The 26066-nt window shown below is 37.4% G+C and overlaps 1 long non-coding RNA gene and 1 other non-coding gene across 3 annotated transcripts in view; both read left to right on the top strand.

Moving 5' to 3' along the window:
* LOC140691835 (uncharacterized) overlaps positions 1-26066 on the top strand; it is a 114087-nt gene that overhangs the window by 8874 nt on the left and 79147 nt on the right. The gene's annotated exons all lie outside the window — the stretch shown is intronic.
* TRNAA-UGC (transfer RNA alanine (anticodon UGC)) lies at positions 17226-17298 on the top strand. The gene has a single exon. It is a non-coding gene; the product is annotated as a tRNA-Ala (tRNA).

Here is a 26066-nt window from a genome sequence, read left to right as displayed (position 1 = left end):
CCTTCATTTCCCTTCTTTCCTCCCTCCCTCCCTTCCTTCTTTTCCTCCCTCCCTTTATCTGTCCCTCCCTCTCTCTGTCTCTCTTTTTGTTTTTCTTTTCTTTCCCCTTTTCTTCCTCTCTTCTTTGTTACCTTTCTTCTTTCCTTCCTTCCTTAATTAAATTAAGCCAGAGGTTTAAGATCTATAACTACTTTTGGTCCAGCTTTGACACTAGACCAATTTATCTAGGGACTCAGTGACATTTATATTCTTGTCTTTCCCTTAGTCATCTATTTGCTTTTAACTCATTAAGACTTTTCCTTTGCAAAATTGGGTTGTTCTTAATTACCTTATTGGTGTTAGGCAAAACATCAATTTTCAGCAGCACAATGGAAGATAATTTGTTAAACTCTTATATATTAAATTCTTACAAATGGCAGTACCTTTTGTTGGTTCAAAGTTCTCTTGGAAGTAATGTTACAATTTAAATTTATCATTTAAAATTTCCTTTTAAAGGTTGGGATAGGATGAATTCTATATTCTTGGTTTTTAACATAGCAAAAATATTTTATTTAAAATACTAGTTTTACAGATTTAATTGGTTCCTGTGAAGCCTTTTTGTTCACCTTTATGCTCTGAACTATACATTTCATGCTTTTTTAAAATGTGTGTAAAAAGCATTGCGTCCCAGACACTTAGTTTTTTTCAAGATGCTTGTTTCTTTGGTCTCTTTTAGACTCTAATCATATTTGCTACATTCAAAAGCTATATTCTTAAGAGTAAACTATATGTTTCCACCATAAATTTATGGCTGACCACTTTCCTTGGATCAGGCATGGCTCAGGACCCATCTTTAGCTGTACTTCAATGAGGTCAGTTATTTTGCTTTCCAATTCTGTCTGTTAAACTAATTCCCTATTCCATGGTTTTCCTGCTCCACCCATCATTCTCTCAGAGGAAAGTGCCATACTGGGAAAGTGTTCTCCTTTGCAGTGGTAAATCATTGGAGCAACACTCACTTTGTAACTTAGGGTATTCTCTTTCCATAGTTACAGATCTTGTTTTTTGACACAATGCTACATGTTCATTCTATTAGTGAGTTAATAAGACATCTTCTGTTTGCAAGAATCAGAGAATGATCATTCTGAAAACTGGCTTAAACCAAAAAGGGAATTTATTAGCTGGTACAATTGAATGTCTCAAGGACAAAATGTTATTCAAGCAGATATACCAAGGCACTCAGAAAAATCTGTTACCTGGAAGCTGTTTCTTCCCATTGTTCAGTTCTGCACTTCTCTGCATCATCTTCATTCTCAAGCTTCTTTTGGTAACTCCAAGCATCTCTCAAAATCTAGAAAACCTAGCAGAATGAGACTTTCTCTTTCCAACCATTCCAGTAGACTTCCCTGAACTGTCCTACTGGCCTTGCTGGTCTCAAGACTCCAGCCCTGGCCAAGGGATTGTAATACATTGATTGGTCAGGCCTGGGACCAATGCCCACGCCTGGAGCCTGGAGCCTGGAGGATGAGGTGAACTCCACATTTATCATGGCCCCTTGGTGAAGAGTCCAGGAAGGGCAGTTTTCCAAGGAAACTTCAGTTATTGGACTTTAAAATGATCTTCAAGAAAATGTTTCTTATAGACATCTTCCTATTAAAATTCTTTCAGTACACCCATTCCTTCAGGATACAAATTGCTATAATTGAGTTTTCAAGCTGCTGATCTTTTTTATTTCCTCAAACTTTGGTCCAGTTACTCTAGTCTTGTAAGTAGCCCCCTGGTAAATTAGATGAATGTTTTCATGATGCCATGGCCCTCTTGTCTAACATGTTTTTCTCTTTTATAAAGTTGTCATGAATCCTCCCATCCATCCTTCAATAACCTACTTAAGTCCCATCATTTCCAAAACATTTTTATTGACCATCCTAGTCCATGATGTTTTATCTTGCCTTTGAACTCCAAATAATTTTTTTTGTTTATAGTGTTTCCAAATCTCTGTCTTGTTTCTTTTTGGGAGTTTTTTTTTTTATTGAGGTATAGTCAGTTTACAATGTTATATTTCTGGTGTACAGCACAATTCTTCAGTCATACATGAATATACATATATTCATTTTCATATTCTTTTTCACTGTGAGCTACTACAAGATATTGAATATATTTCCCTGTTTTTTTACGCATATCTATAAGGCTCAAACTACCACTTGTTTCTTGTATTTTGGATATCACTTGTTTGAAAAAAAATCACGAAGGTGAAAATTTGCTATGAATTCAATAACAGATCCTAATGAGACTGAATATTGTTAACTTTAAGAGAAACTACATATATACTTGAAAAACATTTTATACATGTACAAATAAGACTTTATTTTGGGGGGCTGTGTGTGTGAATTGAGGCCGTTATGTCCACACTGCCCCAGACTTAGTGTTCCTTAGATTAAGGTGGGGTACTATTTGTTTATGCCAATTTTTTTCATCTCCTTTGATATATCTTGGCCATAATACATTTATATAATATATATAATTATATATTTATATATTGATAACCTGAAATTTTGTCTTAATGATAAACGTGTGCCTTGTTTTTATTTTTTTAACTCTATGCTTCTTTTGTATAGTTAGATAAAAATATTGGTTGATTGATTAGAAATTTCCTTTTCTTCTTTGATATCTTTATTCCACACTGTCTTTTGGTATTCTTAACACATCCTGAGTTTATAACTTTCTTTTCATCATGGATAGTATAAATCAACATTGATATTTTGAAGCTTGGAAATTGGGAGCAAGTAAGATGAACTTATTGTTAATAAATCTGCTGATATTTTACTTTGTAAAAGAGGTACTGGTATGGACTGAATTGTATCTCCCCAAAATTCATTTGCTGAAGCCCTAACCCCCAGTGTAACAATATTTGCAGATGGGGCCTTTAAAGAGGTAATTTAGGATAAATTAAGTCATAAGGATGGGGCCCTAATTTGACAGGACCGGTGTCCTTATATGAAGAGGAAGAGACACCAGGAATGCATGTGTACAAAGGAAAGGCCATGTGAGGACAGAGTAAGTAGGTGGTCATCAGTAAACCTGGGAGAAAGGCCTCAGGAGAAACCAAACCTGCCAGCACCTTGACGTTGGACATAGAGCCTCTGGAACAGTGAGAAAATAAATTTGTGTTGGTTAAGCCGCACAGTCTGTGGTGTTTGGTTATGGCAGCCCTAGCAGATGATTACATCCACCATCAGTACAGCATTTGTCTGACTTGGTTTTCAAAATTTTATTAATTTAGACCTATTTTTATCTTCAATAACATCGTTTGATTTGAACCCAAAGGTATAGTGGATTTCAAGCATGGCTGCACTCTAGTCATTTATCACTGAACCTTAATTCCAAGGTAAAAGGTTAATAAACTCATCCACCCTTACATATTTCTAAGCTTTGAACTTTGCAAATGGTGATGAAGTACCTGAAGCTAGTTCTAGCTTTCTCAGAATAAATTTAGAACCTATAAAATAGTGTTGTAGATTTTAATTCCATTGTTATGCATTACCTGGTTGGGTGGAATTGTGTTGGGAAAATCTGCATATTAAATTAGGTTTTTCCACAAGGAATTGTGATAAAACAATATTTGTCTTGGGGACTTGATAGGATCTGTCTGTCTGTCTGTCTCTTTGCTATATAATACTTTTCAGTTGGCTGAAATCTTTTACTATTCATCAGTGTGCTAATGTGCTTCATTTAAAGCAGACAAGTGCTTGGTTCTTCTCCTAGGACTTTCAGAAATGCTTATTTGGCATCAAAGAGATCATAAATCTATTGTATGTGATTAAAATAAAGACACAAGTAGACTGACATATAGACTTGTGATTTGGCCATTCACAGCAGTATCTAAGGATTTGCCTATAAGCTGTTCAATTTACTCATGTAAGTTTAAAGGTGACAATTTAGTGAAAAATGTCAGTGGCACTACTTGGTGACATAAAGAGCAAGAGAATATTTGGTTAGCTGGATGACTTTTTTAAAAAAATTAATTAATTAATTTTACATTTTGGTCAGGTTTTTGGAGCTATTATATATTTTTCATTGCCTGATTTGAGCTTAGATTTGGCAGAAATGGTCAAGTAAAACTGTAGTGAATTTATGGAGGCATTAGTGTTTTTAAGCATTTTTATACATTTTGGAATAAATTAAAAGCAGCATTAATAAGAATAAGATGAGAAATGCTGTTTTATTAATAATAAGAGCTGAGTGCTATGCTAAGTACTACATTAGATTAATATACACTTATCACATTTAATCCTTCAAATGACCCTGAGAGATAGCTTTTATTTTATAGACGAGTATGCTGAGTCACAGAGGGTTAAGGCAGTCAGTCAAGCCACAGAACTAGGAAGAGCTTTGAAACCAGGCTTTCCAGTTCTAAACCTGTGTTCTGAATGGCTAACCTCCATGGTATCTCCATGTGCTAAAGTGAGCACATATTAGGTAATTTATTTAGTGATAGCCTGTAGTTTCGTGGATAAGTTTATTAAATTGCATTCTAATTTCTCAATGATTGATAAAATCATGAACAGCTGGGGAGAAGAGTCTAGTCTTCATTCTAAGCCCTGTTTATTTTTAATGAGAGTAAATACAGTAAAAATTGCCTGGTCTTTTGAATTTTATATAAGGATTTAATCCCTTTTAATTCACTTAAGTTTTGCTATAATCTTTTAGTGGGACATTTGTTTATATCATTTCTTTTTACCAGTGAGTCAAAGAAAACAGATTTCAAGTGACCTGATTCAGAGTATATAGTGAGTAAATTGTGGAGTTGGGTATTCCCCCTTGCTTTTTTCACTAAAATTATTATGTTCTTGAAAAAATGATATAAATTTACTAGGGATTCCTGGGGTTTATAAAGAAGAAATATTTTAGAAGTGAAGATTCTTATATTTAAATAATTAATAAGCTTAACTGATAATCTGGCTTAATATACATACTCATATATATACACATTTACATATGTTGTAAACATACATAGCTTACATATATATAGTATTGTATATATATAAATACATATGTGGATAGAATATATATGCATATATACATAACCTGCTTTGAGAGTGCTCTCCTTCCCTCCCTCCCTCCCTCTCTCTCTCTGTCTTTGCCTTTCTACACACACACACACACACACACACCCAAATACGTATGGATCTTTCAGATCTTTCAAAGCAGATCACAGTGGTGCAAGCGTGTGAACTTGCACATATTTTAGTGATGGGGACATTGGAATCATATTATTTGCTACTTTCATTTAATTACTTTTAACAGTGTTTTGGGGGCCCTGACATGGACTATTTACTTTCCCATCCTTCTTGGTTGTACCAAATTAAAACATTGACCCAACGAATGAAATGAGGAAAATTATTCTATCAGTTTTATTGCTGGAAAAGTTGGATTGTCAAGTGTGGAGGGCGACCTGAGACCAAAATAGGGCCTCTTCCTCTTTCAAGACAAAAAGCCCACGGAATAGTTGCCTGACAGAGAAGCAGAGACAGAGCTGATACCTGGAGGGAGGGGCATGCTGTCTGCCCAGTGCCTGGGGACTGAGAGAACAAGTTTCACTACACTTAAGGCCAGAAGGCTACAGGCAAGAGAAGGGCTGAGTACAGCCAGCATTGCTTCTGCAGAACTCATTGGTAACAGCAGCCAGTTGTTACTCACTCCCTTGGGAGAGTGAGCAATAGGATGACATTTCTTCCCCAGAATGTGGAATTATTGGCAAAAGTTCCCTCTTAGGGACCACAGTGGGAATGCAGTAAGAAGATTTGGGTCCTCCTCTATCCACTTTGTTGTGTCCTCTTAACCCATTGTCATGTAGGACCTGAGCCCCAAATCCTATCCCTATTTTATTTTTTGTATCAAATTATGCTCAGCCACACATTACAAAGCAACTTATTGGAGACTGTTGTAGGTAATCCTTGATGACATAAATACCACAAATACAATGCCAGCAAATAAAAATCAAAATACAAAACCCTTCTCTTTATTAAGTTTCTGGGTATATCTTAAGGCACATGGATAAAACACTCTTGAATTATGGTCAGACTATTAAATATACAAATCCTTTACAGCATGCCTGCCCCAATATTCTTATAAATCAGATTATTCTCAACAGTGTAAGCCTGAGATCTTGAGGCAATTTCTTTCTGTATTTGTTCATGAGAGGCAAGGGAGTACGGCCCCGACAGGAGCATCTCCTCTATAAGCATGAATGACACTTCAGGAAATAGTCAATTGTGACAGGTTCGCAAGCCAGTGAGTAGTGTCAATCCTTTCATAGCCTGTTACTCCCTGGGTGGCTGACACTTTATAACCTGAAGCAAGCTTCTCCGGAACATTTGTAGTTACCAAGGAAGTCTCTCCCTTCACCCCTGTAGGTTCTACAATTCCTCTTCTCCGTTTAAATGAGGAATCAATCCATATTAGAATCATCTGAGCAGTTTTTAACATCTACATGTCCATGTCTCACTTCAGATTAATTAAGTCAGAACCTCTAGGGGTGGGGCACAGGCCACCAGTATATTTTAAAGCACCTCAGGTTAAAATCCTCTAAGATAATGGAATATGACCATTCCATAACAGAATATCTGTTCCTTCAGTCAGAAAGATGGCCTGTGTTTTTATTCATTCTTGGGCAATTTATAGTCATTCCCCTCATAGCTCAACAAGACCTTACATTCAGGCTCAGAAGACTTACAGGACTCAACAGTCCCAGCTTTAGGGTAGACACAGGTTCAAGAATCTCTCTCATAATTCAGATTGTGTTTGTGTTTTGCACAACTGATAATTTTATTTTTAATCTTGTTATTTCCAAAACTGTCTGTTTTGCATATGCGTATGTTTGGGTCAGATTTTTCATTTGAACTCCAGATCCTTAAAAAGCACATGCCACATCGTTAATCCCAATACTCTTAAACAGATCCCCCGTGTCATGCACCCCTATCTAAGCCCACTGTGTCCTGAGGATTTGAGTATAGGTCCTTTTCCAAGTCATTTGGCATACTCCTGCCTGACATAACTGGGAATCTTGATGGTATTTCTACTAGAGCCTGATATGAAGGTAAATGTGTGTGGCCACTGATTATTTTCCACAGTGTGTATAATGCTGATCAGTATCTCTGCTAGATTTCAGCAGGTCAGCATAGGCAGCGTCATAGGTCATCTCCTTTCTGGAACTACTGAAGCTACATTATCATCTAAGTGCAAGTGTTTCTGTTTGACAACCCAGTAGACATCTATATAAATTGACCAGTGATGAGTAGGATCCAGCTTGTCCTCTCTGTAGAAAGCAGCAAGTGAAATTTTTTTCTTAAACCTTTGTGAATGGGAGCTGATAGCTAATGTCGGAGCACACAGCTCCCCATCAATGTGTGGCATAATTAATGCTATAAAGAACTCATCACACCAGCACTAGCTCATTAAGGATGAGCTGTATACATATCAGATGAAATATTTTCAGAATAGCAGTGATCCCCCAGGAATAAGAAGCAATGCACCTTGTCTAACACCCAGTGGTTCTTTGTACAAATGACCGCAATCCTTCCCTCCTCTCTGAGTTCACACCCCTTTGCATATGATTTCAAAGCATCTCTCAGCAAGAGCCAGAGTCTGTTTCCTTTCCCCTTGAACAACTTGGGCTGGCAGGATGACTTGTATTGGCCTGTAAAGTTTGGTAGAGATGTTTGCCAGTTCTGAGACTGCATCTTAAGAAGTCTTCTATGCTTCCATTTACCCCCTGGGACCCCACCTATCCTCTCTGGATAAGAGAAGGAAGTCTGCAGGAATGAGAGACTGCCTCACCCAGAGTAAAGGTCTTCGAGTTTTCCCAGCAGAGTGCAAAGACAGATGGAAGAATCTAGATGGTATCAAAGCCATGCCCCCAGATGACAGCTGATGCATGAGAGACAGAGCCCAGCCAAGCTAAGAAGAATTCCACAGCCAAGCTCAGTCTAAATTGCTGAACTAGGGAATTATGGCTAAATAGATCGTTGTTTTCAGCCAAGTTTCATATGCTTTGCTAAGCTAATGAATATACTTTGTAGCTAATGCTGTCACACTAGTGGGCTATATTTGGGTGATACTTCTGTCGTAGTGTGTGGATCTGGGGTTAGAACCCAGGGATAGTCATGTCATGTCAGGCTCACTCTGGCCCTGGAATTTTTCAGTACAAATATCTTCACTCAGATCACAGCTCTTCCCTCTACTAGGATACCTGTCGTGGAGAGGAAAGCAAAGTGTGCCAATTTTTCTCCAAACTCTAACTTGTTAAAACCTAACCCTTTCCACTTCTAGAGATACTGTGACAGTGTTTATGTCCCCACACCATAGTCACTTGATAAATGATACCAAGAGCTGCCTGTTGTCCTAGTGGCTCTCTTTGGCCTCGTAAGTGCAACTTCCCAGATGTCAAAGGCATTTTATATAATGTATATAGACACACACACACGAGTGAGAGAATGGTTGAAGTTTTTGGAAAGCACAGTATTTCCAGAGAAGCTGCCATGCTGATACCTTCCATCAAGGGTGGATATGATTATTTAGAAGGAGGAGGCAGAGGAGGAGGGAGAGGAGGAATAGAGAAGAAAACAGAGGAGGAGGAAGAGGAGGGCAGAATCCTTCTTCCTGGTAAACAGAACTCTCCCTGGGATGCTAGTTCCCAGGCCCCAGCTGGCTCATCCACTGTTGTCCTGGAGGTCCCCTCATATTTAAGGGAGTGAACACCTTCTGTCACCTGTTCTCTCAGAGGTAGAGGGGAAATCTTGGCGTTAGGGAGTATTTTAGGCTCACTCAGTATGGATTTCCTCTATCGCTATAACCTTGAGCCTTGTGTCCAACCCAGGTGTCCAGTGTTCTTGACAAAGCATATATAACCAAATTCCAATTTTCTGTCTTGCTTATAATGTGACATGGATTTTGGCACATGAGTTTTGATGAAGGATGTAGAGTATCTAAATTTTAAAATGATTTAATCTCCTATAATGAGGGGAGTTAGGCATTTTTGACATATTCACTGCCTGGGCTTGTGTTACCTTATGTTTAAAATTTTGAGCAAAATTCAGGAATATTTAATAATTCTGCCAGTTATTGTAGTCCCTGGTTGTTTCCCACACCTGCAGTGGTAAAAGTGATGAGTAGATTTTCACAACAATTTGATAAGGCACATAATTTCTCCACTTGGAAACTTGTATCCTGTTTCTCATTAGGACTAAAGATATATTGTCGTAGTCTTTTCTCTCAGCACAGCCAGTCAAAGCTCAATATTTACTATGTTTATTATATAGTATTTTGTAGTATTCATTGTATAGTCTTCTGCTATAGGAAGAAGGTAGAATACAGCCATATTCTAACAGAAACTACATAGTTACTGATGCTAATTCTTATAGTGATGACACTACCTAACTACCAAGTGCATGCAAAGGGGAAAGATGATTAAGTCTGTCTGTAGGAGATAGAAGCAGAAAATTTTCTAAGACTGTCATACAGAAGGGGTGGCATTTGGAGTAAGCTTTAATGGATAAGATTTTGCCCGGCAGAGAAGGGAGAAAGCGCATTTTAGACAGAGGTAATAAGATTGAGTAAAAGTTCAGAAAAAATATGCATGGCTTGCTCACGGGAATTTAGGTAACCTGTGTATTTGTAGAGTAGGGCATGTGGTGGGGACTGAAAGGACATGGATCTGAATAGATAAGCTTGCATCCCGGCTTAAACTAGTTTTCTAAGGAATTAGCCTTGTCCTCTAAGGACTGAGGAGCCTTCCTAGTTTATAGTCAGAGGGGGTGGTTGGAGAAAAATGCTATTCAGAACACAGCACAGATTGAAGTAGGCAGTGAAAAAGTGAGGGCTCAGATTTAGTTTCTCATCTTTGTTTAAAATGAATAGAAAAATACAAGATAATAAGAATATAATATGCTTTAAATTTTTATTTTATTTGCCCAAGCCACGAAGTATTGACATTTTAGTCAGTGACAGATGGGTGAATATCAATAGCCACTTAAAACTTTCCTTAATCGCCCTTTTGATTTCATATTTTTTATTCTCTTCTTTTCTTCTTCGTAATCCATCTGTGTACTTTAAAATATGTGTCTTTTTGTATAATTGTGTTTTGTCACAATAATTGTAATTTGATCATTAATAACTGTAATAAATTGCATAGAATCTGTCCGATAATAATTATAGTCCACAAATCGTAAAATTTGGTTTGAAATTTCTAGGAAAAATGAATAAAAACATTGAGTTGACAGTCTGATCATGTTGCACGAGGTTATCACCATATTCTTCAGATTCAAAAAAGGGTCTGCGTGACACAGTAACTAGAATGTTTCCTGTAGATTATGTAAGAGAAGTTTTGCACCCCCAACTCATTCAAAAGTCATAGAATTTCCTTTTATGTAACAATCTCTATATTCATGAATCCTAATCTATTTTCAGAGATAGCCTCATTACTGAAAAACCCACAGAGGAAAAATCCTTGGTGAAATACCACAATGAAATGAGTTCATTTTCAGAAATTTTTTTAAGAATTACTGAAAATGTAGGACAGTTAATCAAAATTGTCTAATGTGGGCACTGGAGGTGAAATATAGGGTAATATAATAAATCTCTTGTGGATTTGTGATAGTCCAATTAAAGCAAGCTAATCAGATATTTGGAAGGTAATGTACTACCCATTGATTTTCTTTGCTTGAGGAATGGCATCTCACCATTCGTATCTCCTAAGTCTTGACAGCTAATTACTATCAATTTTGTTCATTTGATCCATATTTTTCTATTCTTTTTAATGAAGCAAACTCAACTGAAATATTGATTGCTGGAGATGGACTTTAAGCTTGAGTTTGAGACATCTGGGTTGTTTCCTTGGAGCCGCTTAATGCAAGGGTCTGAAGGATGAATGCAAATCATAAATAAAGAGAGATTATGTGAACCCTGCCAGAGCTTAACAGGTGTCAGGTTCAAAGTGCACGCTTGAAGCTGTAGATAGACGACAAGATCAGAAACTTGGGGCATAGAATACCAAACAGGTTGGAAAAAGGAAAATGAAGATGGTTGAGGAAGAAGTGTTAGTAATGTCAATAAGGTTTCAGTCCTCTTAAATGTTAGCTTTTTGGCCTGACTAGATAGGGTTGGCTTAATCGGCAAGGCCAGGCAGTTCTCACACAAACTGCAGAGAAGTGGATTCACCACAGTTAATCCTGGAAAATATTGTGTCCTCTGTCTCCACTTTAGCTGGAGCAGCCTTGATGGGTGCTACTTGCCTTTCTCTTTCTTCCTCTGGTAGAAAGGAGCAGCTTCTGTACTCTTAGCTCTCGACTGTTGCCCTATTCCTAATCCCCACTGGGAAAGCAAGCCTATTCGGTATATTTGTTGTCTTGTGGTCACAGCTTAACTCTCCCTAAATCACCATCAGAGTAATAGGTAATGAAATGTGCGATGATTACAATGCAATACTGTTCAGTGGTCAGAAGGAGTGGTGTAAATCTATATATTACAATTTAAATAGACCCCCAAAATACTACCTTCAGAAAAAAATAGAGCAATCACTTTATGTAAATTATAAACCTCAAACCTCATCACAGATATGCATACAGGTAAAGTAATTTACAAAAGAAAGCTTAAATGGGCATACCTTAAATCTGTCAGTGTGAGTGCTTGCAAAGGAAGAGGAGTCATATTTGGGAAGAAGGATGAAGGGAAAATGAGGAAACATGAACAGATAGATAGTCACTAACCAATAATAATAAAGTGCCATGGCATGGGAAGTGAAAATCAAATCACTTTGTTGCAGCTGCTGTCCAAATTGAATGAATCAATAAATTGGAGGAATGAATAAAGTTAAAATCAATTGATGAAAGTCTGATATCTTTACCTGCCTGTTTTTTTCCTATAGCTTGACTGATCAATGAATTTTCTGAAGAGAAACCACTTTTGTTTGGCAAGTTCTCTAATTTAGTCACTAGAATGGATAAATGGATTTATAAATTGGAATGTCTTTAGAATTGTTTTATGGGACTCCCTCTCCAGTATATCCATGGGAGGACACAGAGGATGGTAACCTGGATTTGCATTAAGTAAAGCCAGTGACACAGAATAGAACTTGGAACCTACTGCTCACTCTGCTGGGTAAAACGCTAATTATAGATAGCACTCTTAATTCCTCACTTCCTGATTGGCTATTTGGCACAGAGAGAGAAACAATACCAAGAAGTGAGAAAATGTGGCTCAAGCATTTCTGGTGAGGGACTTCTCAGTATTTTAAACCACTGATGAAAAACTGACATTATTAGCCTCTGTTAATAATTAAAGACTACTTGTCCATTTATTGGGCTAGGAAGGAAGAATTTTGGCTGGGCTAATTGATATCCTTAAATAATGTAATAACAAATACTGAAAACCAAAGAAGAAAGAAGCCATGGATCTGAGATGCCCTAAGGAACTGCAGAGAGCAGCTGAATTAGAAACAGGAGGAATTTAGTGCTAGTCCCCATTCTCTATCATTAGGTCCTTTCCTCAATAAGTTTGATGTGATCATTCCTTAAAGAAAATACTGGAAGATTATAAAGTTCTAGTTGTTCAGATCAAATTTCCATGTGGAAACCATGTTCCCTTAGTAGGAAAGAGTTAGCAATCTTAGTTCCTGTTAAGGACTGAAGGACTGAAAAACATGTGTCTGTATCTGATTTTTGAGCACACCACGTAAGAAAGCAACTGGCAGACTGACATCTATAAAGCTGATAAACTTTACATAACAATAGTTTTATAAAATATAATGATTATAATACATAATTATGGCTTTAAATTTTTTCTTAATGAAGCTAGAGAAAATGAAGCTAGATATTTATGCAAATATCAGGTAGCTATTTGTTTTACTGGAACCAGAAATAAGAACATTATTACTATTATATATCTCCATACATTTTATAAAATCGATTTACTTAATGTTGTATTATTTTAATCTCACAACAATTCTGAGGGAAAGGGGTTTGATAGTATTCCATATAGAATGTAGGAAACTGGGGTTCTGAGTGTTTCCTTTAAACAGATCACACCATTCAAAATGTTTGAATACCATTGAGTTAGTTGTTGTTGTTATTTCCAGCTCTGACGTAAGCCTAAGTTTCTTGCACTGTAAAATAATAGGCTTAGTAGTAACAGCTCAGCTCTGTTCTGTTGAAAACTCCATTATATGTATCCTTGTCCTGAAATGTAAAAGTATTGGGTCCTATTATATGCAGAACAATCGTAAATAGGTTATGGTTGGTTATAAGGTGGTCAGTGTTTGATATCTTTCATTAGGAACGTTGGCTATGAGTACTAGGAAAATAAGATTTTAAGGCTTTTCTATTATGATAACATACAAATGTGTACTTCCAAATGGGCACAAGAACTGCCACTGCACATGTACCAATGGAGATGACATCTCATGTAAATAGGAGACAGTCTCTTGTCTAAATGTGTAAGCTAGTCAAGCTATTTACTACGTATGACGTGAGCAATTTTGGAAGTCACGTGAAGTGTTTAAGGTTATTGGAGCTTGTTAATACACTGAAAGTCACTGTTAAATGCTTGATATATTTTCCAAATGACCACAGTTTACTCTTTGGGACTGTTTTTATGATGTGTGACAAATTTCCCCAATACCAAGTGGTCGAATTTTCAGTATTAGGGAGTTTTTTCCCCATGTTGCTTTGGCAAACCTCTAACTGGGCCCAGACTGGCAGGATATCAGCCTGCTTCTGCCACGGCTCTGAGCAACCCACCTTGATCTTGGCCTTGGCCTTCTGGGAAGAGGTTGCCTCATCAGATAAACCTCAGCTACTAGGTCCACCTGAATTTTGAGAAAATGTAACACATTTGACTATTAAGTGGCTTCTATCAAGAGCATGCTCTGTTGTTTGTTTGTTTGTTTTTAGATAGACTCTGGACTTTCTCTGTTCGTCCACCACTTCTGCCCAAGAACATACGGATGGCATCTAGAACTTGACCAGGCCCTCTGGGACTATAACTGTCTTTTTCTCTGTGGGAATTTTGATTATGATTCTCAAATTTCAAAACGAAGCCAACCAATCATTTCTGTATATATATCAGAATCAATTCACATTGTCTTTTTAAAATTCTTAGCCATCTTTAAAAGATGTACTGAGTTCTCAGAGGTGAAATGGAATAGCATTTCTTGATAGAAATAGAGAAAGGAAGGCAATGAATGGCTTAAGCAAAATGTAGTGCAGCACAGAGATAAGATGTATAAAAAAAAGTCTCAATCATTAAAGAATTCTATAGTCTGTAGCTTGAGATCTATAGAGGAGAGGAAAAGAAAAAAAAAAGGAGAGTCTGGTTTCCAAATATATGTTATTGTGTTCATCACTGAATTGAAACACCTTGGAAGGCTGTGATATAGATATTACTATGTCATCTGAGAGCCAAGGTTCTATTGAGTGTGTACTGCAGAAAGCTGGGAGTCTCACCACTGTATTCCCTACAAGGTCCCCCTTATCTGCAAGCTGGAAGGAGACTTGCTAAGGGCACTCCCTGAATTCTGATCCTGGTGGGAGGCAGCCAATAAAATAACATAGGAAGAAACAGACTTAATGCTCCATGTGCTACACCAGACCTGGAACTTTTCTTAATTGTTACTATAGTGTCTACTCAGAAGTGGGGCAGAATTGCTCTACATGGACATTAATAATCACAGTCCAGAATAATTGACTTAGACCAAGTATTTGAGGCTCACATTTAATGGCAAAGGCAAAAGAAGTTTGCAGCAAATCTAGCAATGAAAAGAGGGTCATGATATGCTTACTTTTTTTTACTGTTTTAATATAATTTGATTAGCAGTTATTACATCAGAATTCACATTTATAGAATCCAGCAGAAAATTCTAAAGTATATGTAATTAGATTTTAATAGTAAGATGGAACATATTCTCAGCACAGCCCTTAAAAAGTCAAGAATAATACTGAGAATTAAGTACATTTCTATCAAGAGCTGGAAGTGAATTCTGTGTGCATAGTGTCACTTAAAGCAAAGTTCCACGGAGGTATGCCATGCCTGCTTTTGACAAGAAAAATGACCTTTTCAAATTTGGGGAGAGTTGGTGAATATGATATGAGATTTAATTAGACCCTTATTTCATCAGTGAGTGTGTACATAACTTAGGTAACACATCTCTTGGTACATAAAAAGTAATAATGATAATAACTAAAATTTATTGAGTTTTTTTTTTTTTTTTTTTTTTTTTTTTACTATGTGACAGACATTATTCTGAGATATCTTTCAATGCAAATTTTGACACAGGTCTATAAGTTAGGTACCATTATTGACTCCATTTTATACACAATAAAACTAAGGCACAAAGAAGTTAAGAATTTGCCCAAGATTAGTGATGGCGCCAGTAAACTTATAAATGCCGACTCCAAATCCCCAATCTCTAATCTTCATGCTATGGAGAATTATAAATTTACTTAGCATTTTAATACTCTAATCCATACAATAAAAAGTGATGAACTAAGAAAAAAAGCTTGTGGGAAACACATTGGGATGAAGTCTTTCTAGGAACATTTCGGAGTCTTGAGAATAGATAGCCATAAATTTTCAATAAAGAAATATTTAATCTTATTAAAAATTTTTACTGCATTAAAATTTTATTTTTATATATTTTTTTAAATGGAGATACTAGGGATTGAGCACTGGACCTCGTGCATTTCATGCACGCTAAGCATGCACTGTACAACTGAGCTATTACCCTCCCCACCAAAAATATATTTTCATGTATAAATATAGGAGACCATATGAGATCCTCTCCGGCAATTTTATGAAAAGAACAAAGTTCAAAGTTATGAAATTTTGTTTGAGTGGAATATATGAGTGTTGTTTTTAACCTTGGCTTCACATAGGACTTGCTTGGGGAACTTAAAAAACTTATGAATGCCTGGGTCCCACCCCAGAGCTGCTTCCTGAATTGGTGCCAGGTATGGCCTGGGCGTTGGCATTGATGAAAGCTGCTCAGGTGACATCCACTGTGAAAACTCAGGGCTTGACTTGAGGGTAGTGTCCTGATACACTCTAAGCACTCAGGATTGGATCAGTCTTACTAGGTTTGAACCCACAAGTGTAAACTGTGTGATTTTGGGGGACTTACTTTTCCTTCCAGAGAATCAGTTTTCCCTTTGTATACAATGGTAATATTAAAGGCACTTAATTGCGGATTTGTGGCAAACACACAAATCTTCTGGCAGTGCATTTGCATCTCTGAGCATAGTGATTGGCATGTCATAACAACTCAATACATTTAGCATTTTTTTTAAGAATGAAGGTGGATCATAGGTGAGTTTTTCTCTCCATATTATGAGATAATTAAATGGAAAATTAATAAAGTAGAGTTATACTTCATCAAATTTAATGCTTTAATTGATAACCTCTATAAATATTAAATGTTATCTTTTTATATCTATCTGTCACTGCTGAACTAGCTAACTATGTAGTTTTTCAGAATAGGAGTTCACCTTCATTTGCTTGGCATCAGCTATATTCCAGGGCACAGGAGATAGTTAAAAGACATGTAAATGTGAAGGAGGAAGCTTTATGGAGTTTTATTCTATCTCATTTTTCCCCCAAAGAGAGTCTTCATGGCTCCCAATGTCCCAGTCCTCTTGGATCTTTCTGTCTTACCTCAGTCTTGCTTATTGAAATGTCCATGAGGAAGTCCAAGGCTATCTTTTTGACTGTTCTGGAGCAGCAATTTAATGTAGTGACATATTGATCATACTGGACGTTGTTCTAGGCAGCATTCTATCTTTCTGTGAGGTCTTGTACTGATTCCTGACTTAGATCCAACATCTGCTTTTCTGATTCTGCTTAATTGCTCACTTCCTGGCTCATAACCACGGCCATGTGAAGGTTTCAAGTTCCTGCTTGCCATAAGCTACTGTTCCCAAGTTATGGCCGATGAACAAGTGCTTTAAGACATGGTATCACTCGACAATACATGCTTATGAGTTACTGCAAATATCTTGGCTATAAACTTTATTCATTGGGCCAGAAACTTTTACGAATGTCCCAGGCTTTTCAGTGTATCTGAGTTAAGCAAGTCTAAGTAAAGTGGGCTTGTTTTGCCCTTTCTTTCTTATTAGGTAACATGAAAAGATTATAGTAAAGATGATGCTTTAGGACTAGAAATAGAAAAAAAAAACATTTTTATGTCTTAAGTATATTTAAAGGGAGAGTATAGCTCAGTGATAGAGTGCATGCCTTGCATGCACGAGGTCCTGGGTTCAATCCCCAGTACCTCCATTAAGATAAACAAACAAACAAACCTAATTACCACCCCAAAACAAAACAAAGCAAAGCAAAACAAAAAAAATGTAGCATCAGTGTGAGGGGTGACAAAGCACACATTGAGAACATTATAAGAATATCAGTGTGCACACCCCACAAGGGTACTGTCCAGTTATGCATCCAAAGCTGCCCATTTTCATAGGGCTGGAGATGTGCTGAGTTCTGTGCAGTTAAGGAGGATTTACCTCCTCTCCAACTCTGCATTGCCCTTTGTCACTTCAGTCCAGAAACAGCAGTATTTCTGCCCAGAGTCTCCTAGAAACAGCAACGTCTCTTCTGGCCCTATGCCATTTTTCATAATGAGCTTCAGTCTAGTCCAAGTGATTTGACAGGGAGTAGATGGCCTACAACAATCTCCTTTTCTTTCCATTAGTTCTTTCTCCCTTGGGTCCCTTTTAAAAAACTAATGTTAAAACTCCTTTCTCAACCTTCTGCTAAATTCTTATCCCTTTGTTCCTGTACAGGAGTACTTGAGACTGGAGTGGCAGTTACATAACTCTGCTTAGCAGAAGCATTTATTCCAGGATTTACTTCTATTTACTTTTCCATGGCTGACAGCATTTCAGTTCCACTGAACCATGACTCATTCCCACTGGGGAATAATTAGGAAATGAGAGAAACTAGAAATAGAAAATGGAAATAAAAGAGACAAAAGAATACGAATATAGGATCTTGCAATAAAGTTTGGGAGCTGTAAAGTCAACCAGAATGTTAGATATGCCCTCCAAGGTTGTCAGAAAAATTTAACTTTGGATGTTCTGTGGAAAACAGACTATGAACAAACCTTTGGTCTAAAGTCATTCTTGACTGAGCTAAGATTCTGTAACCATGTGTTGGGGAGAACTGTTGAAAAAAGTACCTTTTTAGCATAGCTGAGTATATTAAATAGAAATATTTCTGAATTTTCCATCTCAAACACATTATTATCCATTTCTAGAACTATGGGGAGATTGCAGAGGAAATCAATAACTCTAAATCATGTATCAAATAACTGTTAACATTTGGATGGAACCTCAGGTCTTGGGAAATAAAAACACTTCTAAGCATATATATTTTCTGCAACTAAGACAAAAAGATTAAAAAAAATTGCTGAAGGTTTTGGTGAGAGAAAAATCTAAAGCTGTCATCTAATAACCAAAGGGATAGTAAATAAATGAATTTTAAAATCTCATTAGTAATACTTTGAGATGTGCGAAACATCTTTGATGCTTTACTTTTGTAAAATCTTTTTATTTTAGTGATCTTAAAGGTCAGAAAGTCATAAAAGTCATAAAAGTTAAAAAGTTACATGTAACTTTATCCCCCAAATGCTGTCTCTCCCTGAAGATCTTATGCTTCTGAATGAATAAGACAGAGTCTGCTTTTTTTCCTCTTTACAGCTCATCTTCTTAAGGTCTTACAGGATTTAAAAAAAGAGTTAGTGTTGCAATAAAGATTAAACAATTTTAAAAAGTATCCTTTGTATTACAATGAATTGTGTTTTTGTATGTTTAATGAAAATTCCACTATCGTCAAGGAAATGCTTTATTCTGTTAGCAGGACCTATGCTTGTTTTTGAAATATCTGGAGTATTGGTGTGTGTCATAGAACAGTAATAGAGGAGGCACTGTGTCAAGGTCAGACATCACAGGATCAGTTGAAAACCTCCCAACCTGCATGTTAGTGGGTGTGAAATTTGGGAGTGAAATAATCCAGTTGGATTCCCTCACCACTCTTTCTTGAGGCTGGGAAAAGGTGATCATTTCACCTAGGGTAGTGGCTTAAATGGTAATGGGAACAAATGTCTTTTTCAAGTGAACTTCATTAGCATCCAAGAAACAGTAGAGAGCTTGAGTTTGTAAGACAAAAGAGAAGATAAACCTTTGGAAGTTTCCCAAAGAAAAGATTTGGCAAAGGAGATCAGTAGCAGAAAGAGGAAGATGAGGAGGGAAGAAAAAGAAGGGAAGGAAAGAGAGAAATTGAGTGAGGGGGAAGGAGAAGGGAGGGAGGGAGAGAGAGGAAGAGAGAGAAAAACTCTCTTCAAGAATCTATTGCCAAAGTCTACAACCAACCTTTCTGTGGTACATGAGGAAAAATTAAGTTAATATTAAAATTCCTGGTGCTTTCTATGTTCTACTGTTCTGTGAAGATACACAGATTCTCCTTATAGCTCTATATTGCTTAATGCAAGTTCATGTGCCCTATATACAACGTGTGCCCTACACCCAATGAGGCCAAACAAACCAACAAGTTGGAGTTTGGAGCAGAGAAAGGTTTATTGTAGGGCCAAGCAAGGAGAATGGGTGGCTTGTGCTCAAAAAGCCTGAACCTCCGTCCCAATGGCTTTCAGGGAGTTTTTGTAGGCAAAATTTGGAATGAGGGCTGCAAGTTGTGTGATTTCTTCTGATTGGTTGGTGGTAAGGTAACAGGGCAGTGTTCCAGGAATCTAGTGCTCAGCCTGAAGTTGCCATTCTCTGTCCCGATGGGGGCCTTGGTTCCTTTAGAAGTACTTAAAGATATTGTTATGTATATTCCTTGAGGAGGAGCCAGGACCCTGCCTCAAGTCTGCACTATTGTTTTTTGACTGCCCCTCCTGTTTTTCTGCACTCCCTGGCTTCCCTAATTAGAAACTGTTTGAGTCTTCCCTTTAGAACTCAGGGAAGGTCTAGGAGGCCTTTCTCCTACAAACAAGAAACAAGGGACATGGAAAGACTTGCGCCCGGAGGGCCCCATGGGATCATGCATGGTTTCAGAAATGCTCTGAAAATGAAGGCTCCCAGATGACTAAATTTAGTTAAAGTAATGGCTAAAAACCCACCAAAAGTAGCTGTTTTGAGAGAAGGACTAAAGCTTAGAGGATGGCTAAGTAATTACATGTTTTATGAGGTCCAAGGTAGGCATAAATCCCCTTGGAGTTCACAAGGAGGTCCAGGTACCAGTCTAAAGACATTTGTGAGCATTTTGTCAAAGGGTTCCATTAGGCAAGGGGTAGAGAAGGATTTTCCTTATCATTATTAAAAGGTAGAGGGAACAGAGCTAGTCTGAAGAAGATCTTCACAATAACTCTAAAGCTGTAGATCCTGCACGTTCTCTCATCTTGACATGTGGCCACCCACAACTGCTTGAATGAAGGGTGTAACTGCTAAAGAAGGGAGTACAGTCATTTGGAGTTCTGAGAATTTAAAGCAGCATTCCTGTCAGTCAACCCCTCCCAGCTTTGTCCCCAGGCAGTTCTCTCCTGTGAAACTAAGAATCCTGTAGGCTATCCTCCTGGGATGAGAAATAGAAAAGTGTCAATTTATAGGCAGAAGTCAGACTACTAAAGCCTCAAGAGATCTTAATGAATATCTAATCTGTCTTAGAGAAAATACCAGCCCAGAAAAGTTGTTTCATATGCATCGTTACAGTTTAAGGAGAGAGTCAGGACGAAAATTCTGTTTTTTTAATTCCAATTGCAGGATAATGGCCTCTACCCCTTGTCTGAGAAGTTATGAAAAAAATGGAGTGGAAAAAGTCTGAACAAAAGTGTTTTTGGATCCCTTATGTTATTCAAATTATTTCTTCTTGTAAAAATCTCCGTGAGGCATATTTTTTTCTAACTTTAGCATTAAATCCACATTGAAAATTGAGAAACAGATCTTGTTCCATAGGAAAAAAAAAAAAAGAAAAGAGAAAGAAAAAGTATATGAATGTAGTGGAGGAAGTCTGTTAATTTTTAAATTAACTGACCAAAGGCCCCATGGACTAATACATCAGAGGGTTTGCTTGTGAAAAATGATTTTTCATGTATAAATATTTTATAGATGCTCTTACCTAATATTATTTCCAGAGATGCATAGTGTAGACATGTAGGCAGTTTGCTAAAAAGCTACTACTACTTGGGAAACTGGAAGTCTGGGTGGTCCTCTGACCACTTACATGAGCTGATGTATGTGATTTTATGGTCCTGAAAAACAGTTTATTATATAATTTTATAATACCACATATGCTATTCTTAGACCTAGGACACTGAGGTTCTTTATAATAATGACAGATATATGATTCATCAAGATGTCATAAAAAAGATGGAAGAACATTTTAGAAAGCAAAAAGAATGTGGTGAAAGTGGAAAGAATATATAAAAATGAAATAAGAAGGAGGTTGCAGGATTTTATGATTAAATCCATCAGAAAACATTGACTTAGACTTTTAACCTTTTATTTAACCTCTTATTCCATAAAAAGCTGGTTTTAAGTGACTTATTATGTGCATATGTATTTAAGTTACATCTAAATTCAGGGCTGACTGATGTCAAGCAACCACTCTACCAGTCAGCCACCCAGAGTGGAACAGAATTCCATTCAGTTGGTTCAACTGAATATTTTAATGAAAGAACTGCTTACAGAGTTGTGGGCAGGGACAAGAGACCAAAAAATGAGGTAGAGACAACCAAAGATAGTTAACACTGGAAGCTGTTACTACTCCTGAGTCTTAAAGGGACAAAGGGAGGGAGTAATGTTCTGGTAAAGGCAAGTCTGTATTGGGACTAAAACCTTGCAAGGAGAGGCATGGATAAAAGGCACTTCTTAGGGGCCAAAGTCAAGAAGAGATGCTGACAATGCTAGAAATGCTGGTATGTGTGTTGGTGGGTAAGGTTTGGGGGTGTGATTATAGGGAAATTACCCAGGAAAAATTCACCCAAAATCCCAATCTGTTTTGTCTCAATCTCAGCTCTCTTGTCAGAAAGATCCTTTGCCTTTTGGCCAAGCCCACTAGAAGCCAGAAAACAAGAAACCTGAGAAATATATTCTATAAGAGTCCACTGCTTGGGACACACAGAAAGAGGATGGAGAATGGATCTGGAAAGATAAGGAGAGAATGTCCACTTCGTCTCAGATGTTAAGACTCGCAAGTCTCTCCATTGTCCCGAGCCAAAAGAGAGATGCTGGGTGAAAGCAAGGTTGCCTAATGCAGAAGGAGGGGGTGAATGATACCACCACTGATATAGCCATTCTAGTCAGAAAAATATGCTCTTAACACAGCATGACAATCTGGGCTGGGACTAATGCTTCTGGTGTTCTCTATTATCTGGGAGTAGGTGGGAAAGGAAGGAAGTCCTGTTAGTAGCACAAAACGCAAAGATATGTTCCTGGGGAGAAAGCATGGTTTGGTAAGAAGACCATCATACTGACAGTCAAGATACCCTGTTCTCTCACTTGCTGGATGCATAATCTGGATACCTAACTTTCTGAAAGTCAGTTAGCACCCTGTAAGCTGAAGAGGCTTGACTATAAGAGCCTTTGAGTTTAACATATTATAAGTTCTTTTTATCAGTCTCCCTCAAAATGCCCACTTCCTTTATTATTGAAAGATTAACCTTGCAGAACATTGAAGTGATACCAGTTTATTTTTGTTTTAATTTTTCTAGTTGGAGGTGCCATGTTAGATTCTTCTTTCACTTTTCCTAGCCTTTATCATTAAGTTCTGAATTTTCTTCCTCTGATATTTTACTCAGTTTTGCTCTTTCTCCTCCATTTTGTTTTAATCCAGGACCTACCACTTCCCGGCTAAAGCACAACACCAGCCTCCTACAGCCTCAAAAACCCATCTTCTTAAGTTAAATTGTTACAAAGAAAGAAAAATGGTTAGTGGATTTTTCATAGAGTAGGATGAATTGTTCATGATTGGGATCAGAGGATGGCTACCCCAGGATGAGCCACTCTTGCATGCAGATTATTTTGACTTGAAAACAATAAAGGCCCAAATTTCTCAGGAAGAACTGTTAAACTTCCCCCTTACTACCTAAAAAAAATTAATATAAGAGGCCTGTCCCAGGAAGGAGCTATCACCATAGATAACTATGGTAAAGTATGAACTAGGTGTGATAGAAACAGAGAGAAACCTAGCAAAGCCCATTTGATCAAAGTCCTCTCTGTGTCCCTTTGATTTTGGATGGTCTGTTACTGAACAGAACTTGGGGTCCTTTCCTGATGCACAGCAAAGCCAATCTACTGACACTAAGTTGTGGTGAAGGAAAGGATAGCATTTATTGTAGAGCACCAAGCAAGGAGAATGGGCAGGTAGTGCTCAGAGACCCAAACTTTCCCATGGCTTTCACATAAGAGTTTTTAAAGACAGTGTTAGGGGAGAAGGTTGTAGGATGCATGATCAGCTTGTGGACAATTCTCTGACTGGTTGGTGGAAAGGTAGCAGGGCGGTGTTTCAGGAAATTTGGCCAACCAGTCTAGGATCTCTGTGTTTGGGGTCAGCAGTTGTCACCTGGTGAAGGGCCAGTTTCTGTAAAAACATCTTAAGAATATGTGTCAGACATGATCTGTTTTTCTCAAGGACCCCATCTGACAGTTTGACTTATTGCTTGTTATTATCTTCTTTGCTTGACTGCCTCTTCTTTGTTCCAGTTTCTGCTCCTTCTTAAATGATTAACTGCTTGAGTCTGTTCTTTGGAACTTGAGGAGGCCTAGGAGATGAAAGCATTTTCCACAAACAAGAGATAGGGACACAGAGGAGTTTCTGTATCCAGGGGGCTCCTGCAGGGTCCTGTTCAGTTTCACTCCCCAGTTTTCTTTGATACTCCTGAGAGGAACAGGGGCGGGACAAAAAAAAAAAAAGGGAATAAAGTTGTGGATAGAGAGGTTAATCATAAACTCATCAGGGGAGCTTGGTTTTAGGGGGACTTGGTTTCAGGCACAGCAAACTTTTTTTTTTAACCAAACACTAATTTTTTTTATTTTCCTGTGAATTATCTTATTTCCCTTTGAAGCCTCAGACCCCACGTCCTTCTTCTTTGCTCAGAATAATATATATACCTCACCTTGCCTTGCTGTCTTTGGAATTCTTCCCACTTATGTGTATTCCTCATGCCCAGGTGATAAATTTTATTTTCTCCTGTTAATCGGCCTTATGTTATTTTAATTGCCAACCAAAAGAGCTAAGAGGGGCAAGAGGGGCAATTTCCCCTCCCCCATATTCACAAAGTAAACAGGTAGAGATGAACTAAAAGACTTATATTCTGATTTAAATCCAACAAAACTTTATCAAGTGCTACTCTTGTACTAAACATTGTATTAAATGCTGAGGATGAAACAATGAAAGACGTTGAAGCTCTCCACAGTTTACATTTTAACTGTTGAAAGTATGTAGTGGAGGGGGAGTATATTTCTTCTATGAAGAGTTAATTTTGTTTAAATGTAGCTTTTAAAGGCAAAACTTTGACTCTCACAAAATATAAAATGAACAAATGTTAGAGATTTTAATTAATTCATTACTTAATGAGGTATTATGGACTGAAATGTGCCCTCCAAAAAGATGTTGAAGTCCTAACACCCTGTACCTGTGAACGTGACCTTATTTGGAAATGAGGTCTTGACAGATATAATCTAGTGAAGTGGAGGTCATACTGGATTGGAGTGGGCCGCCAACCAAATGATTGTTCTCTTTATAAGAAGGCCATGTGAAAACAGAAGAGCACAGAGACATGGTGGAAAGGCCATGTAACTGCAGATCAAGGTCGGAGGAAGGGAATTCAGGAAGGGAAATACTGCCAGCATCTACCAGCAGCTAGGAAGAGGCGAGGGAGCTCCTCTAGAGCTGTCAGAGAGAGCATGGCCCTGCTGATACCTTGATTTTAAACTTCTAGCGTCTAAAACCCTGAGAGAATAAATTTCTGTTGGTTTAAGCTACCAAGATTATGGTACTTTGTTACAGCAGCCTTAAAAAATAGCAATGCATAAGGGAAAAAGTGAATTATTAACTGATTCAAAGAGCAGATACATCTATTAGGCAATGAGGAGTGCTGAAAGTAATTTTTTTAATAGATGTAAAATTGACTTCTTGGAAGGGGAATCAATTCATCTCCTCTAGACAAAATTCATTTCCATTTCTATAAACATGAGCAAGGAGTATTTGCATTGCTATCAGTTTTCTATGATTTACAGAATTGTAAAATATCTCAAAAATGAAAAACTACAGATCACTGTAGACTAGGAGAAGACAAAGGTGAGGTAGACACTCTAAGATGCCCAGTAATCCCCTCTATTTTGTCACTTCAACATCTTTCACAATTTAATCAAAATCAGAAAATTGATCAATGATAAATTACTCATAAATTATTCATTTGAAATACATTTCTGTGTTGAAAGATTTATCTCTTTTTTGGTTTTCAGTCCTCAGTAATTCTTATTTGGCTACATTTTTATTCTAACAATTTTTTTACCAAAAGGTTTTAGTAAGGAAAATGCATTTGTATATTTCTTTCCCCAGACATGCAGTGGCACCCTGTACCCTAAAACATTCTGTTCATGGTTGTTTTTGATCTTCTTTACATTTATGCTGTATCTTCCAACTTTGTCTCTTGCTTTTCCTAAACAATCTTTCAGTCTTACAAAGAAATGATGGCCCTTAAAGAAAACTCATTCATTCTATGCTCTGTGCATAAATTCTCAGAAGTTGCTCCCTCTCTTCCTCCTGTCCATCTACCTGATATTATTCAATCTTCAGGATAACTTCCCAGTCCCCTCTTTTCCATCTGACTTCTGAATGCTCCAGCTTATTCTCAGGTTTCCTTTCTCTGCTCTTCCATTGAATTTTAGTCAGCTACTGAATTGAGCTTTACATTGTTTTCTGATCATGTTATGTTTTAATTTTACCTTTTTAACCATATGGGGACCTCACTCTGGCAAGACCAGTGCATTGGCAAGCACAGTAATTTTAAAATTAAATTTAAATGCTTCTAAGAGGAACATACT

Source organism: Vicugna pacos, chromosome 1 (genome assembly GCF_048564905.1).
Source record: "Vicugna pacos chromosome 1, VicPac4, whole genome shotgun sequence".
In the NCBI taxonomy this organism is placed as follows: domain Eukaryota; kingdom Metazoa; phylum Chordata; class Mammalia; order Artiodactyla; family Camelidae; genus Vicugna; species Vicugna pacos.
This window is presented reverse-complemented; position numbering and strand designations above follow the sequence as displayed.